Source organism: Corvus kubaryi, unplaced genomic scaffold, assembly GCF_017639235.1.
Source record: "Corvus kubaryi isolate FWS band 111438036 unplaced genomic scaffold, C.kubaryi_AGA036_p1.0 37216, whole genome shotgun sequence".
Taxonomy (NCBI): Eukaryota; Metazoa; Chordata; class Aves; order Passeriformes; family Corvidae; genus Corvus; species Corvus kubaryi.
The window spans coordinates 779,904-796,029 of NW_024581061.1; the positions used below are offsets into that span (position 1 = coordinate 779,904).

The 16,126-nt window shown below is 38.5% G+C and overlaps 1 protein-coding gene across 2 annotated transcripts in view; it reads left to right on the forward strand.

Moving 5' to 3' along the window:
- The window catches only part of FAM110B (family with sequence similarity 110 member B), a 115,538-nt gene that overhangs the window by 17,926 nt on the left and 81,486 nt on the right, over positions 1-16,126 (forward strand). For both annotated transcript variants that reach the window (XM_042022572.1, XM_042022573.1), the window contains exon 2: positions 12,663-12,793. The gene's annotated coding sequence lies outside the window, so the exon portion shown is untranslated. The remainder of the gene's footprint in view (positions 1-12,662; positions 12,794-16,126) is intronic.

A 16,126-nucleotide genomic window follows, 5' to 3' on the forward strand; every position in this document is an offset into this window, starting at 1 on the left:
TAATCCCTGTGTAGTTTTCATCAATTATCACAGCAGGCAAGAAGAAAATCAAATTGTAAAATGCTTTTGAAAAGTACATACATGCAACTTGGGGTTCAGGTTTCTGTTTTAATCAAACATCATCTGTATTCATGTTCTTAGACAAAGCTGGCTAAGGGAGGAGCACAAAAGCCTTTTTTTGTTTTCTTTGTGAAATATCTGTTTTGAAGTGCTCTGCTGTATGATGAGTGTAATATGGTTGTGTTTGTAGAGGAAGGCTGTGTTGTGTGTATATGTTTTTTTTTTTTTAATCTGGAGAAAATCTAGGTCAAGAGATTTCATTCTTATTAATAACTTAAAGCTTTATTCCACAAAAATTATCCTCCCTGGCTAGAAAGCTTTTTCACTGGGGAAGCACTGCTGCTCTCAAACATGGATGGGAGCATTTTCCTTTCCATCAGGCTGTTAAGATGTTCACCTTAGAATCATAGAGTCATTTAGGTTTGAAAAGACCTCCAAGGCCATTGAGTCCAACCATTAACCTAACACTGCCAACCAAGTCCACCGCTGAACCATGTCCCTGAGCACTGCATCTACACAGGTGACTCCATCACTTCCTTGGGCAGCCTGTTCCAATGCTTGACAGCTCTTTTGGTGAAGAAATTTTTTCTAATGTCCAATCTAAACCTTCCTTCACACAGCTTGAGGCCATTTCCTCTTGTCCTGTCGCTTGTTACTCAGTAGAAGAGACTGACCCCCACTTGGCTACAACCTCTTCTCAGGGAGTTGTAGAAAGCAGTAAGGTACCCCCTGAGCATCCTTTTCTCCAGACTAAACAACCCCAGCTCCCTCAGTAGCTCCTCATAAGACTTGTGCTCCAGACCCTTCACTAGCTTTGTTGCCCTCCTCTGGATGTGCTCCAGCACCCCAGTGTCTTTCTTTCCCTGTGTATTTTTGAACACCATCATAAAACTTTACCGGAGTGTGTTCTGTGTTTGTTTCTCAGTGTGGAGCCAAGCTTGGGACTGGGGACTCTTGGCATTTCCCCTCGCCTGCTGTTCATCCCCGTGCCATGGTCCCAGCCTCCTGATCCATGTGTGACCACATTCTACCCAAAAGAGGTCTTGTGGTATTGATATAACAAAATTTGATCACAGGACTGAATTTTTTGTTTTCCTGAAAACATACATCCCTGTCAGCAAAATAAATAAATATGGAATCTTGCCAGTTCTTGTTGTAGTTCATTGGGAGATGCTAAAACATGAAATCTCTCACTTGGCCTTGTCTAGTTTCCCTGTTCCTCTTCCTCAGCAGCTACTGCCCTGTGTGTTTAGCTACACAGCACCAGTGACTTGGCCTGGTATTATATATCTGAACTAGAAGCACTAGGAAGAGTGCTGTTAAATATGTAAACTGGAAGAATAGAGAAATTCTTGGCTCTTGCAGTTACAGTAATCTACTGTATCAGAGGTTTAAACAAACTTGGGGAAAATAGTTGTATGAAGCCTTTAATTTTATCTTAATCTTTCGTGTCACCCTAGACCTGAAAGCAAAGGTAGTTAAATTAGGATAATTCATCATGGAATAATTTACGCAGGGGGATGTAATGAATTTTCCATCAATTTGCAAGTTATTTAAATCAAGATAAGAGTCTTATAAACATATGTTTGTAAGCTATGGATAAAAAAATAGGTTAATTTAGATGCCCTCTGTGTTGGTATTTTGAAGCTGTTTCTGGTGTAGTTCCTTCAAATGTTAGGGTTTAGAACTTTAGTCTCTATTTTGATGTCTGGCACTGTATAAAAGAGTGCAAACTTGAAGGAGAAAAGGTTATTTTTAGTTTAAATGTTTGTGTTCAAGACTCCTGTATTGACTTTCCTTTTCTCCTGCTCCTGCCTAAGAGCTTGTGGATGTAGGAGCATTTGGAAAGCCTGTTAATGTGCTGCTACAGGACCAGCAAAACTGGCTTTGTGCACCAAAAGTCAAGAAATATATTTACTGCTTTCAGGGGAAGTGTTCCAATATGTGGAGTTGCAGGTCCTAACTTCCGAAAGGGAGATGTGCAGAAGCCTTAGACACTGTAATAAGCCCATGTGATTAATATAATTGCATCTTCTTTGTGAATAACTTCTGTGGATGTGAAGCAGACTTCGAAGCAAGTCAGTTGACACCCACACAGAACCAAATTATAACATCCTGATTAAATTGCTGTGCAGTGTAAATGCTAAAGTATTGTCAATACAAAGAAAGTTTGTTCCCAACAACTCTTCAAGTATTGAAATTCACTTGAAATTTGCTGGATTAAATAGTTAGCTTGCATTGTTACGTTATTTGCATGTACAATGAGCAAAGATTATCAAGATCTTTAAAAACATAAAACACATGAGAGAATAATGTCAAATGTATTTTAAGAATACCTGTCAAATTCTGTTCACATCCCACATATTTTAACTTTTTTAGTTAGTGATCAAATGGTGACTTTTGGTCACTGCTACTTTTTCTTGGAAGTATAGTAAAATAATTCTTCTCTGGTTTGTGTCGAGCAGATTGAAACATATTCTGCCTGAATTGCATCATATGAAACACTTTCTCATCAGGGTCTGAGAAAGTATGCTTCTGAAAATTCATCCCTTTTTTGTCATAGAGCAATAGTAGATGTCACATCTCTGGAAGCATTCAAGGTCATTCTGAGCAATCTGATCTAGTTGAAAATGTCCTTGCTCAGTGCAGAGGGGTTGAACTAGATGGCCTTTCAAAGTCCTTCCAGTGCAAACTCTTCTATGATTCTGTGATAATAACTGGACATTTAAAATGCGTTGTTTCCACACTGTGCAAATGTAGGAGTAGAAATTGTAGTACTGCAATAAAAATTAAGATAGATACCTTTTTAGATATTGGACTTATGTTTAAAGTTTGTTCATTTTGTCTATAGTGCTTTTGATACTTAATTTTGTATGTTGCACAAGCATCTCCTTAGATGCCTCATATTGACCTTCAGAATGTTCAAATTCAATGTTTGGGGTTTAGTACTTGTTTGGGTGCCTGTCTTTGTAAATAACTTGCACAGAATTTTCTGCAGGAGCATAATGTGGTTAACTTTTACAAGGAAAAATGACATATCAAGATTTTTTTAGCCTGGTGGAATCATCAAAATGCGCATCTTTAGGGATATGTGAGTGCCTCCAGTGAAAAATGCCTGTTTTAATGTAGAAAAATGTTGCTTGTGTTTTTTTGGAGATTTTTTTGTAACCCAAATGACCAGCATAATTTTGTTAGCTGTGGGTTCTTTTGAAATTCCAAAGGTTAGCCAGTGTAAGTGTTAGAGGTCCATCTCATTATTTAAAAAGAATTGCTCAGTAGTTTCAGAATGGGTGATGGGATAGGACAGTCTCTCAGTTGCCCTTTGGCTTAAGGATACAAGAGAGTCCTTGCTTATGGACTGATGGCATATGAGTGACTACCTCCAAGCTCCTATGCATCTTTCCTTTTATGACTGGTGCTTTGAAGTAGCTTTCTACTTTGAGAATTCTGTTTCCATTTTGTAAAGTTTTTTTAAAAATACTCTCTGCTCTTTCCTTCTTCCCTGGACTCAGTGCTGTTAAATGAGGATAAAAGTTGTCAAAGGGAGACTGTCTGTGTGGCTGTCTGTGGCTTTTTGTGCTGTGTCTGGTGACGTGATGTGACCGCCTGGTATTTTTATTTATAAAGTATAAGAAAAGTGTCAAAGTTCTATGTTATGCTATGCTGAGTTATGTTTTATGTCAGAACAGTATGAGATTGTAAAACTCTTTTAAGTTTTACTCCTGTTTTGACATTTCACAGTGAAGTGGCCCAAATCAAGGTCAAACCCATGGAGGTACTCTGCAACTGTTGCTGCTTTCATGCCTTTCCATAGTGACCTGATACCGATGCCTTAGGTTTTAACTTTTATATTTTTCGAATCCTGTACTGCCTAGTGTGTAACTCTGAAGTTTCGTGTGGCCTGTTAGCTGCTGTTCTCTCATGCTGGTTAGGTATAACAAACCTCTCTAGGTTTGCACTTCAAGGACACCTTGATTGTCCCAGGCCCCAATATGTGTAAACTAAAGCCTTGAGAGGAGGAGCAAAACTTGGGATAATTACATCATTAACTAAAATTATAATTGAAAAATTAACCCTGATATACAAATGGACCAAACTTATAAAAGTGTGGAGAACCCGTGACCCAGGATCCATCTTTGGTGGAGCCCCTTGTAGGCTTTACACTCCCAAGGTGTACCTTTGAAGGCCCTTCAAATAAATACTTACTTTTATTCTCTTATTCTTGTCTAGCCTCTGTTTTCAGGTAGCCACTTCAAGGCATCAGTTCAAAGTTGATAAATGTTTCTAAAAGAAGCAGTAAGTGGCCGAGTCCTCAGAAAGGAAGTGTAAAGCCTTCTGATTCAAACTGTTGATTTATGCTACTCTTAGCAGTAGTGGTTGGTTTGGCTGCTTGCCCCTTGCTTGTTTGCCAGCTTCCTGCTACTTGGAAATGAACAGGGTCCTGGATTCGCTTTCTCTGGGATATGGAAGTGCTGTACCATTGCACTGAAATTCTGCTAAGTAATAATTTACATTAACAATAAACAATTTCTTTATAACTAGATTTAAACAAAGAAAAGTGATCAATTGTGGCATCTTACGTATTTTTTACTTCTGTACAGAATTGCCTCAAATGGCCTGTCTCTAAGCTGGAGCTGCATCGGTAACTACATTGCTCTTTGCTTCTCTGTTTCTCAAAATTGTGCTGTGTGGCACAAAAATGTTATTATTAAATGCCTCTGATGAAGGTGGGCTTTTGCAGAGCTGGGATGTTACTCTTAATTCCTGCTTTCATGACCATCTGCTAAGTTGTCATAAGCATTGAGCCCATGGTCTGGAGATGGGCTCCACTTCTTGTGGTGCAGGGAGGAAGGCTTTTGGTAAGACATCCTTTTTCCATGGTGTGCTGCGTGTGATGCAAGGACTCTTTCCACAGCCTCATTAAAGTTAAATCATCGATATCTTATACCCAGCACTCTCTTTCCCTGCAACTGTGATACCGTTTTACTGTTCCTATCAATGATGATAGTGTCATTTTGGAAAAGATCACAAAGGGGAGCAATAAACTCCTTGTATTTTGCTGTAGTCCAGTATTAGGTACATTTAAAAAACAACAGTAATGGTTTAACGTAGTTCCTTGGAAAAGATTTTAGTATGTGTTCTCTGAAGTGTCTTGACTTGAGCCTTCCTGACTCCCCAGCTTGGTCAGTAGTGTGAGTCCTGGGGTACTCCCCGGTTGTATACTGTCCAAGGGAGCTCCCCTGCTTTAAACCCCGGATGTGAGAGCCAGGTCCCCAAACTTGGCTGAGGACAGGGGTTAGGTCTGACTGCTAGAGCAGGCAGCACATCTGTGATGGGCTGACATCTGTATGCCCTTGTACTTGCCTTTTTTCCAGTGTTGATATGTTTTCATAAATATTTCTGTGCTCACTGTCTTGTCCTTTGGAAAGTAAGTTTTAGAAATAATCTCTGATTTATATCCTCTTTGTATATTTGACCCTGTGGCCTGACCCCAAGTCAAAGCTTTGTATATCTTCTTATTCCCAGCAAAGTGGACTGTAGGGTTTTGTTTTGAAGTCCAGCTGTAGATTTAGTATTTCCTATCATGGGTAATGTGTCTGTTTCATGTCTCTTATTACTAACATTTCATTTGTTGACTGATTTAAAGTCAAAACTGAGGTCACCTGTTTGTATCTTTTCCTCCTCCAGCTGTAAAACATCCAAAGAGAAACAATTACAGTTGAATAATCAGGAACCAAGTTATTTTTTCCTGGTTATACTGAGTTGTGAAGAGAGAAGTGACAGTCTGGGTATGAAGTAGGGTAAGCAACTGGCTGTCCTCAAGTAGAGATAGAATAGGGAATAAAGTGAATTCTTGCTACTTTGGGGTTTTAATAACTTGCTGATGAAAAGTCTTTACTTGGAAACTTGAATGTAGAAATGTGAGCTGGAGAGTCTTTCAGGCCAGAGGAGAATTTGTCTTTACAGGCTGTAATGTCCATCTGTGTTTCAGTCATGTTCAATGACTATTTACCTCAGCTGATCCTTCCTGCTAGTTGTCTCTTCTTATGAAGTGCCTAACTAGGTTTTTTGTTTCATTGGGGTTGTTTTTTTTTTTTTTTTGGTGGGATTTTTTTTTTGGGGGGGGGGGGTTGTGGGTTTTCCTCTGCATTTACAGCTATCTCATTATTAATAATTGTGCTTGTTCTAGTTCTCAAGCTGATATTACAAATTCAGTTCTTGTTGTGTTGGCCAGTGAGCAAACAAAGGTGACCTAAAACTCCTCCTAAATATGTGCATTGTTTGGTGTTCTGTAACCATTTGGCACTTTCTTACTTCCTGATTTCTGTAGATCTGAAGAAAGTGTCGTACTGCCTCTAGTCATTCAGGTACTTTGGAGAAGCACCCTGGCATCATTCCCTGGCAAAATTGCTTGGGCAGGTTTTGCTTCAGCATCTAACTGTGAGCTGAACACCTGAGAGCTACCTTGATCTGATTGTTTAATGGAATTGGGTGTCACTTTTACTGCTTTGAATGTTGGTCGTTGTCCCTTGGTCACACCCAAGGGAGAGGTAACACATCTCATGTGGGGGCTCACTACCAGGAGGGTTAGGACTCTCATGTCTCTTCCACAGCTTATCTTATACAGATCTGCCAAGATGATGGAAAGATTAGAAGCTACAGCAAATTTGTTTTATAATTTGTGTAAAAATCCTACTTCTCCTACTGTGGCTCGGTTTGCAACAAAAACAATCATGAGTCCAAATCTGAAGTCATTAAGGAACATTTGTGTAACTTCGATGATACAAAGATGTTTGAAAGTGTCTGTGTATTCCAGAGTATCATTCTTAAAATGATAATGTTGTCGCTATTAAAAGCCAGAGAGAGGTGTCACCCTTGTTAGATCTAAAGTCTGTCTCATGCATAGTTTTGCTTATATTTCTGTTCTTTTCTTATGCTTAGTAGAGTTCTAATTCTGCCCATTGAGTGCTGCTGATTTTTGGAAAATTTGTTGTGAGAATGCAGGCAGGCATTCATACATGTTTCCTCTTTGAGCTGCAAATAATTAATTGCTCTCATGTATATTTGCATCAATGTCTTGTCTTCAGATTTTTCCCAAATAGCAGGCAAAGATGGTGACAGCATATGGTTGCTTCTAATGTTTGTTCTAAAGTCAAACCAATTACTTAGCTTGCATCTTATGAACAATGAAGTGGTTATGCTTTCATGGGGACTACGAAAAATTAATAAAGCTAAATGACAGATTCAAAAGGAGGACAGTTCAGAATTTGGTTTGCTTCTGGGGTTATACTCAGGCGGTCATTCAAAAACCATTATATTTGGGAAATAAATCTGAGACAGCGTACACCGACATCTTCCCTGGATCATAAATAAGGTCTCAGAGAGAACACTCTTTTTTAAAATTTAAAAATTAACTACTTTAATGATGTCCTTTTTAGGAGCTTAATTGGCTTTTTTTTTAACTGATAGAGACCTCACCAAAAACTTATAAAAGGTCTCTTATTTTGTCTTTATTTCAACTTCTGTTCCCCTATTTTATGGTTCTCTGTAACGTTTGCAGTAATAAGGCACTGTGGCATTTTCCTATTCCCTTTCACAGGGAAAACTTAAGAAACCTGACTGGTTTGAGTAAATTTCCTAGTCTTATTTACTTAAAATTAATCATGGTACCAGGCCTCTTCTTAAGCCTATCTTCTGGTGTCACTTCGTGCTGGTTTTGGCTGGGATAGAGTAAATTTTTTTCATAGTAGCTGGTCTGGAGACACATTTTAGATTTGTGCTGAAATCAGTGTTGATAACACAGAGATGTTTTTCTTATTCCTGAGCAGAGCTTGCACATTGTCAAGGCGTTTTCTGCTTCTCACACTACCCCACTCTTGAATCATTATACTTGCTTTTCATCATGTGCCTCGTTTTCATTTCTCATTTTTCATCATGTGCCTCGTTTTCCTCGTTTTGCAGCCTTTCTTTGAACTCTTAGTTGGCTGTTGTCACCAAACCCAGGAACGTTCACAAGTTTAAAGGCTTTCTTCTTTCAAGTCCCTTGGCAAGTTGTGTATATTCACAGAGACTGAAGAGGTTAGGAGGTGGCACATTAGCATATAAACTCAGTTCATAAATTCCCAGTTGCAGTTTTTAGTTGGTATCCCTTGAATTGTGTTTGTGCTTTCACCTAGGGAGTACTTTCCATCATCTGTCGCTTTTCTGTGGAGTTTCTTGAAGGAATAGTTTTCTGTAAGAATTGTGTTTATCCTCTTTGATAGCCACCTGTCTTAGCAGACCTAATTCTGATTGCTTTTTTGTTGTCAGTAATTTGTTTGGCATCTGACTGTTGTTCCTCAGGTGCACAAAGAGAGTGACAGCATGGAAACCCATCAGGTCTATCCATGTTGCTGCTTTGTTCAAGTACTGTAATTTCCCTGCCCTTCGTTCCCCTCTATGGCAATTCCTTCCTCAAAAACCACGCCATCTCTTCTTGCTCATCTTTGGAGTCCTGTTTTACCAGGCTGCCCACTGATGCTTAAGCACTCTAATTACTCTGTCACGATGTCTATACATACTTTAATTTATTTTTTAACTTTAAAAAAACAAATCCCAGCCTACAGAACCAGGTAATGTGCCGGCCAGAAAACCTGTTTTTCTGTGTTGCTTTTTTTTGTTCCTGTTATATTTTAATAACTGATACACACTGTAAATTAAACCCTTGATGTTGGAGACTAGAAAAGAGAGTAGCTGAGAATGTGGGCAGAAAACTAATGAAGGTAAAATGAAGATCAGCTTTTTGTCTCTTGTAGATCTGTTTCTCAGAAATGCATGCGTACACACCAGCAAACAAAAGTATTAGTGTGTTGGGCTTGGTGATCTGCTTCTAATTGAAGCTTTGTTTCAGTATAATTAACGTTTAGGAGATTAGTGCACTTGATGCTTCCATAAATGTTACTGTAACTTTCCCTGACAGTATATAGTGGCTAGATAGCTGTGCTGATCCAGAGTCTCCTAGTGAGATACTCAGAGCTGCAAGAATAGTGATAATGAAACCTTGAAACTTTTAAAGATGTTGCTACCTTCCAGTTGTCCAGTTGGTGTAACTCTTGCTTGGGTAAATTAGCAGTATTTTCATCAAACTTTGTGGGGAGTAAGGCTCCTCTCAGTATCGTATAGGTGTCTTTTGTTGCAATGAAATTTATTAGTCTTGATCTGAATTGGGATGAATACTTTTAACAACCGGCTATCAAATCAGAAAACGTGAATGTTATTCCATCTCAGAAGTAAAATCTTCAGTACTGAAGATACTTTTTACTAGCCAGCAAAAGTAATATAGAATAATAATCAAAGTAACAGTGTGTGAAGTATGAACATATTAATATTAATTGTGGGAAGTGGCTGATTTGAGATTTTTCTGTATATCTTAATTTTGATTCCTCCATCTTTTCAGGGGCTTAATGCTGAATATAGGAACAGATCATATCTTAGTTTTATTGTTGATGTTCATGAAAATAAGTCTGCAGGAGTAGAAACTGCCAGAGTTAGTGGATATGGATCCTTTCTAAAAAAACTCCACTAATGTTTCTGAAAATTGTGTTTTCTAAATTGACTATATCTTTTAATTTATGCCTGATGCGAGATTTTTACCTGAAAATTAGAGATGTGAGAGTAGTGAGTCTGTACATGCTGCCTATGAAAATGCAGGGTCTGCATTAAGAAGGTTGAATAGTTTTTCACAATATACATTGGTAGATATTCCCTTGTTTCTAGTTACGTGTATAGCTGAGATCTTCTCTACCTCTTCTGCTTTGTTAAATAACTTTATTCTTTCATTGAGGTTTGGCTGCAGAGAGCATTCATACCTTTTTTTGACACAGAAAGTACATCTTACTTATTTGAGTAGCTAGATTCTTCCAGCTGCCTAGTTCCAGTTTCCTGACTTATGTTTCTCCTCAGTGAGAGATTAAGGTAATGCCTTATCAAAGCATCAAGTTATCAAATGCTTAATCATATGCTGCTGAGCTTCCATATCAGCTTATTTCTTTGTAAAGAAATCCTACATTTTTAAAGACTTTAGTTTGGATTTTGGAAACCTCAGGGTAGACTTGAGTGAGGTTTGAAGGTTTAGATTGATGCCTTTGGGATTATTAGACTAAGAAGGCCATTCATTCATTCATGAATCCTTCTACATTACATTTGGCTTCTCTTCCATGAGATGTGTGTTTTTGTAAGTATTAAAACTTTGATTTTATACTTAGCAAGAGAATGAAAGAGACGAATAACATAGCAACTGAGGATGAAAAGTCCTTTCAGAAAAAAAATAGCCCAAAGACTTGTTGATACTGGACAGTGAAGCAGGAAACTACATGTGTCATAAAAGGCTCCAGCTTGTTGGATAAAGGCTGAAACTCAGGATGTAGTCTATAAATACAAAACAGGTTCATAAAAATATTTTTAAAGTGCAGTTCTGAGCACTTTAGAGAAGCTGACTGAAAACTACAGCTATTTTATATATATATATATATATATGTTTGTGCAGATGCATACACACATACACTCAATACCATACTTTCATCTTTAAACATGAATATATTCAACTCAGTGTTATTTATTTCCCATATGAGACTGGTAACATTACTAACACCAGATATAAATTTGGGACTATATTTTTTGCAGATTCTAAACCAGCAATTTAGTGCAGAAGCAAAAAGAAAGGGACTCTAATTTCAACAGGCAGAAGGGAAGGAATTTTTGAAGCTGAATATTTACCTGCACAAAAAGTCACAGGCTTTTTTCCCTACAGTATTTTGTCACAAGTTTTTGTTTTTGAGCAGTACATCTAGCAGTCTTGTGGGGATTTTGGGGATGTCTTCTATCCTGACCAGTTCATAGCTGTTAACATTGTCACTCAACTTGGAAATCAAAGTTTTTGTACTTGAACTTGTTCAGGCTGTTAGCCAAGGAACATGGCTGGAACAGATTTACTAGCTTTTTTCCCTTTGACTTGTCAAATATGAACTTACAGGGATGCTTTTGCTTGCAAAGTTGCTTTAGTTTTTAGACTGAAATGAGCATCATTCAGAATTGCTGCTTAAAATACAGTAATTTGGATATCAGATTAATTTGTAATAATACAAGAGTGTGTTTCTGGCTGGTAATCTTTTGTTGTGCATTGTACTAAACAAGGCAAGGTTGAAAAATGTCTCTTTTTTTTGCTTACCATGTTTTAATTTTTTTTTTTCTTTTACCAAATACCAGAATAACAATACTGCTGCAGGCTCATAGTAGCTGAGTAGCTGTAATGCTATGTCACTCTGAATATGCTTATGCCCATCGTTCTCTTGTTATTTTTTCCTGATTTATAAGCGTTTACGTGCAGATACCAATCTGTCTGAAATCCCTCCGTTGTTGCTTGTTTCTGTTGTACCAGTGTTTCAAAGGCAATCAGTCTCCCAAGGTGAGACTTCATCCACCCACCCAACACAAACAAACTCTTATCTTCTGTGTGCTAATGTCAAGACCCAAACTCAGTCAGGCTCCCCAAAGACTGGGAGTGAGGAAGCCCAAAGTAATTGGTATCTGACGAATATTGCTGCCTGTTTGGTTTGTTAACAGTATGAGACCAAAAATGGTTTTCTTGAATTTGTGCTTCTGCACATATTTTTGAGATTTTTGTTAAAGGAACCCTGCGTTTCATCACATGGTCTGTAACCCTGTTTCTAGAGTGAATAACTGATTACAAAATTAAAGTAATTTGAAACCATTCAGAATTGTTTGCTTAAAAGAAACTGCTGTGCCATCTGCTTGTGCCAGTAAGGGTGCTTGGCCACATACTGTCAAATAAAACCAAACCACAGAAATCTCATGCACCCAAGTACTTTTCTGTATGGTTAGAGCTGGTCTTACCTCAGGTGGCATTTTGAGAAAAAGAACATAAACAGGGATTTAGGTCACAGCCTGTAAACTACTAAATTCTGTATGGTTGTTTTGCATGTAAAAAGCAGTGGTGAAACACATTCATTTCAGGAAGGCAATCTCCTTATCCTTCCCTTCTGATGGTGGAATTTAAGCATTTTTATTTTTAATTTTTCTGAGCATAAGATAGTATTCTGGAGTGGACATTTAACAAGGACTGCTTTGTCAGCTGGGTGGAGGTCGTGCAGGGAGGCTGGGTGGTTTGCAGGCTGTGTTTTTTGCCTGCAGGGGCACGGCACTGTTACTCTCCTGAGAAGATGATGTGTCACACTTGTGCTCTTTGCCCTGAAGCATTTCCAATGCATGTCTCTGAGCAATTTCTGTGTGGGGAATATAATGACATGAGAGAAATTCAGGATTGATACCTGTAGGTCACCTGTTAAATTTCAGAGCTTGGAGATTATGCTGTTGGGACTGGCAGTATAAAGGTTAGAGACCATCTACAGCTGACTGAATGCTTGTGCAGTATTGCTAAGCACCTCTTTGCTGCCTTTCAGTCTCCAAAAGAAGATGCAGAGTTCTAATTTTGGAAATTTACATTGTTTAAACCAAGATTCAGCCTTTAAGGACACTTGTTATCCATTCTAAAACTGGGGCTTTGATGACGAAGCTAAATTCCTTCCCTGTTGCTGTGTCTCCAGGCTTTACTGCAGGGAGCCTCTGGGAGTTCCAGGGTGAAGAAATCTGCCTTCATCTGGAGACCTCTGCTGAAGGTGAAGACCTCCTAACAGGCCAGACAGCCTTGGCAGGAGTTCAGAAGTCTTACACCAAGGTAAAGTGGTTCATTTTTCAAACAAATTGAATTTTCTGATACAATTTTCAAAAGAAGGATTTTTCTTCTTGCAAAATAAACACTCAAGTGCATCTCTGAGCTTTCTCCTTCTTTTGTGTGCTACCTGATACAAGTGTTGTAATAGCAAATGCTGGGGAGGGGAGAGGAAAACAACATAATATGCACTGTAGGTTAGAGCCAGAAGTAATTCCTTATATTATTAGTAGAAAGCTATATCTGCAGTTCTTTTTGACTAGGGAACAGGCTGTTTCTGAGCTCTATGGCATGCTCTGTTTTTAGAAGCATATCCCGCTTCAAGTGCCACATTCAGAGCTCACTTTGAGTGGCCACAAAAATATGGAAACTCTCTCTGATATCTTCAGCAATGGGAGAAGAATGAGGTTTATATATGATGATTTTCTGTTTATCAGCACTGTAGTAGTTTCTTAGCTTCCAGAACCCATTCTTGCTTTTACAGGATAAATGCTGATGGAAGAAAAAGACATGTGACCCCAAGAACTTTGTTGAACTTACCATTGTTACAGTCCCACACACTGAGGGAGATTTGACTATGCTATGGTTTTGTTTGTTTGCCAGGATTTTGAATGTAGGGATGATATATGCAGTATCTTTCCTTCATACCGACAAGATTAATTGAACTTAGTGTAGAGAGTTGGCTGAAAAAAGTGAGTAGTAGTGGAAATGTTTCCTACAGATTTATTTAGGATTGAGCATAGGTGCTTCTAAAGGTCTGCCATATTCTCCATTTTTAAGAAATACCTGTTGCAAGGTATTAACTTCATTGTTGGAAAGCTCCTTAAATTAATATTTCTTGATTCGTCTGAGATGAATTGCAGATTCGTCTAGTTAATCCTTTATTAATCTTAATAATTTAAGCTGAAATTAGAGCTCTGAACTAGACCTAAATTCATTGTCCTACTATGTGTGGAGTAAAATCAAAACTGGTGTAAAATTTTCCCATTAGCAAGGTCAGTGCTTCAACTCATAACCTCCCCTCATGATCTGCTGTACATGTCTGGGAGTGAGTGCACCAAGCACAGTGAGGCCCCCTCATCCCTTTGCTGCACCATGCTGTTCCTCTTTGCTTTGCACTTCGATTTCAGCTGCACCTGTGTTTCTCCAGTCCACTAGCAAGGTCATCTTGAACAGATGAGGACACTGTAGTCAAACCTTGACAGAGCAGAAAAAATGATGATGATTATAAAGTGATTTCAAACTGAAGGCAAAAACCCCATCCAGAAATACTTATCTCCATAATGTTTCCCTTTGTTACATTTGCCTTAGGAGTACACAAAACAATACAAGTTGAGATAACAATACGCTACAAAGACACAGCATTTCTTCTGAAAGTTACTTAAACTTTTATTTATTTTAGAAGTGCAGGTTTAGCATCGAGAGAATAAAGACTTCACAGAAGGTATCCTCGTAATCCCATGGGGTGCATTGATGTATCTAGGTGGGATGCTAGGGTGGTCAGATTTCAAACACAGCAGTGTTAAGTGTACTGTTGGGTTTTGGTGATGCACAGCATCCACGAGTGAAATGCAGCCTTGAACACACTCACTGCTTCCAGCAAGGCAGTTTGTTCTGTGCCTCTCTGTCTCTTGTTTCCCTTTGTTGGAGGGGTTTGTAGCTAACTAGAAACACATGATAGAAGACAGCCAAATGTTCTGGTGAAAATCAAGGACACTTCATAGCTGTGAAGGTTTTATATTTGCCCTAGATTCTTTTTTTTCTTTTTTCATTGATGCAGCTGTAACTGTTGTTGTAAATTATATGAATAATTGATCAAGGGGTTCTTGTTACCTCAAATCATGTTATGCCTATTGCTTCTCAGAACTGTGCTGCTCTTTGTGGTACTACAGCATTGCTCCTATGCTGTTCTGTGTGTGTGGTTTTTATGCCCTTAAAGTTTTCTTCTGCTTCTGACCCTTTGCTCTCCCCCTCTTTCCCTTTCCCTGCAAGAACATGTTGTTTCTGCTTCAGTATATTCCATGATTTAACTGAAAAGCAGAGTCTTTTTTAATCAACAGCAACACATTTTAAAAAAGCCTTCCCAGCCCTGGGAACTGTGCAGTGCACACATCTGGTTTCACATAAGCATGAATTGCTGGCTTCACAAACACAGAGCATGTAGTCCTTGCCACAGAGTTAGCTAAAGTGTTCTGTAACTTGAGACTCTATTTGAAATAAAAACAAAACTGTATAGCTTCTTTACCATGCTAATGGAAAACATTTAATTTACTTTTTTCAAGCCAACCAAAAGTATGACGCAATGCTGTTCAGGCAGATTTACAGTGCCTTTTCTTCCCTAGAAATCAATACAGCTTGGAGGGGCTGCTGTGGGAGCTGGCTAGCTGACTGCCATCCAGCTGCATTCAAATGTAAACTTCTGTACCACAAACCAAAACCGGTGATTTTGATTTATTCAGGCATCTGTGTATCTCTGAGATATTGTGGTGTTGGATTTTATTCTTTGCTTTATTGCCATTAATACTAGATTGGATTTCCAAATAGCAAGTTCAGTGGGCTTATGATTTTTTTTTTTTTCATGAAATCATTCAGTGATTTTCTACATTTCTTCAATTCAAGTACTTAGGTGTGTGGTAGTGGTATCAGCAAAAGCAGATCTGTGTACATGGCCATGTGTACCTTTGAGTGGAGTCTTTTTTTCCCCCTTAAAAACAAACAAAAGAAAGGGCAACTCCAAAAAGCAGGCCCTCCTTCAGTATGAGCATTAAGGGCTCACATAATCATTTTCCACTTTGTACAGAATAAGCTCTGAATATTAAATGTTCTTTGATTTCTCTCCTGCTAGAAGAGGTAAAATGCAAGTGTTCTTTGTGTGAGTCCAAAAAAAGTTTTTAGAATAGAACCATGGGGTTTTTTTCGTAAGTGAAGCCAACAGAGCAGATTTTCATAGTACACCAATTTTTTGCCTTTTGCTTCCTTTACTATTCCTCACTGCCTCCACTAATAGCTTTGACTTTATTTAAAATCTCCACTATAAGAGGCTGTTGGTGTTTCTCTCCTCATTTTTTTCCTTAACAAGATTTCACTCTTGCTGAAGAGCTTTAGTTTTGGCAGAGGGTCTTTTCTAGAATGGTCCTTAGAATGAGATCCCCGATGCTGCTTTTCTCCCTAAATGCTGTGTTTCTTTGGGAAGTCTGTTGCTGGTGGTCTGTGTCCTGGTCATACTGAGTTCTACCAGAAGGAAAATCACAACTTGACTGTTAGCTTGCCAGAAGGACATTTCATCTTCTTTTGAAGAAGAAAAGTTCTGCTTCCATTTCTCATGCAACTGTGATCCAG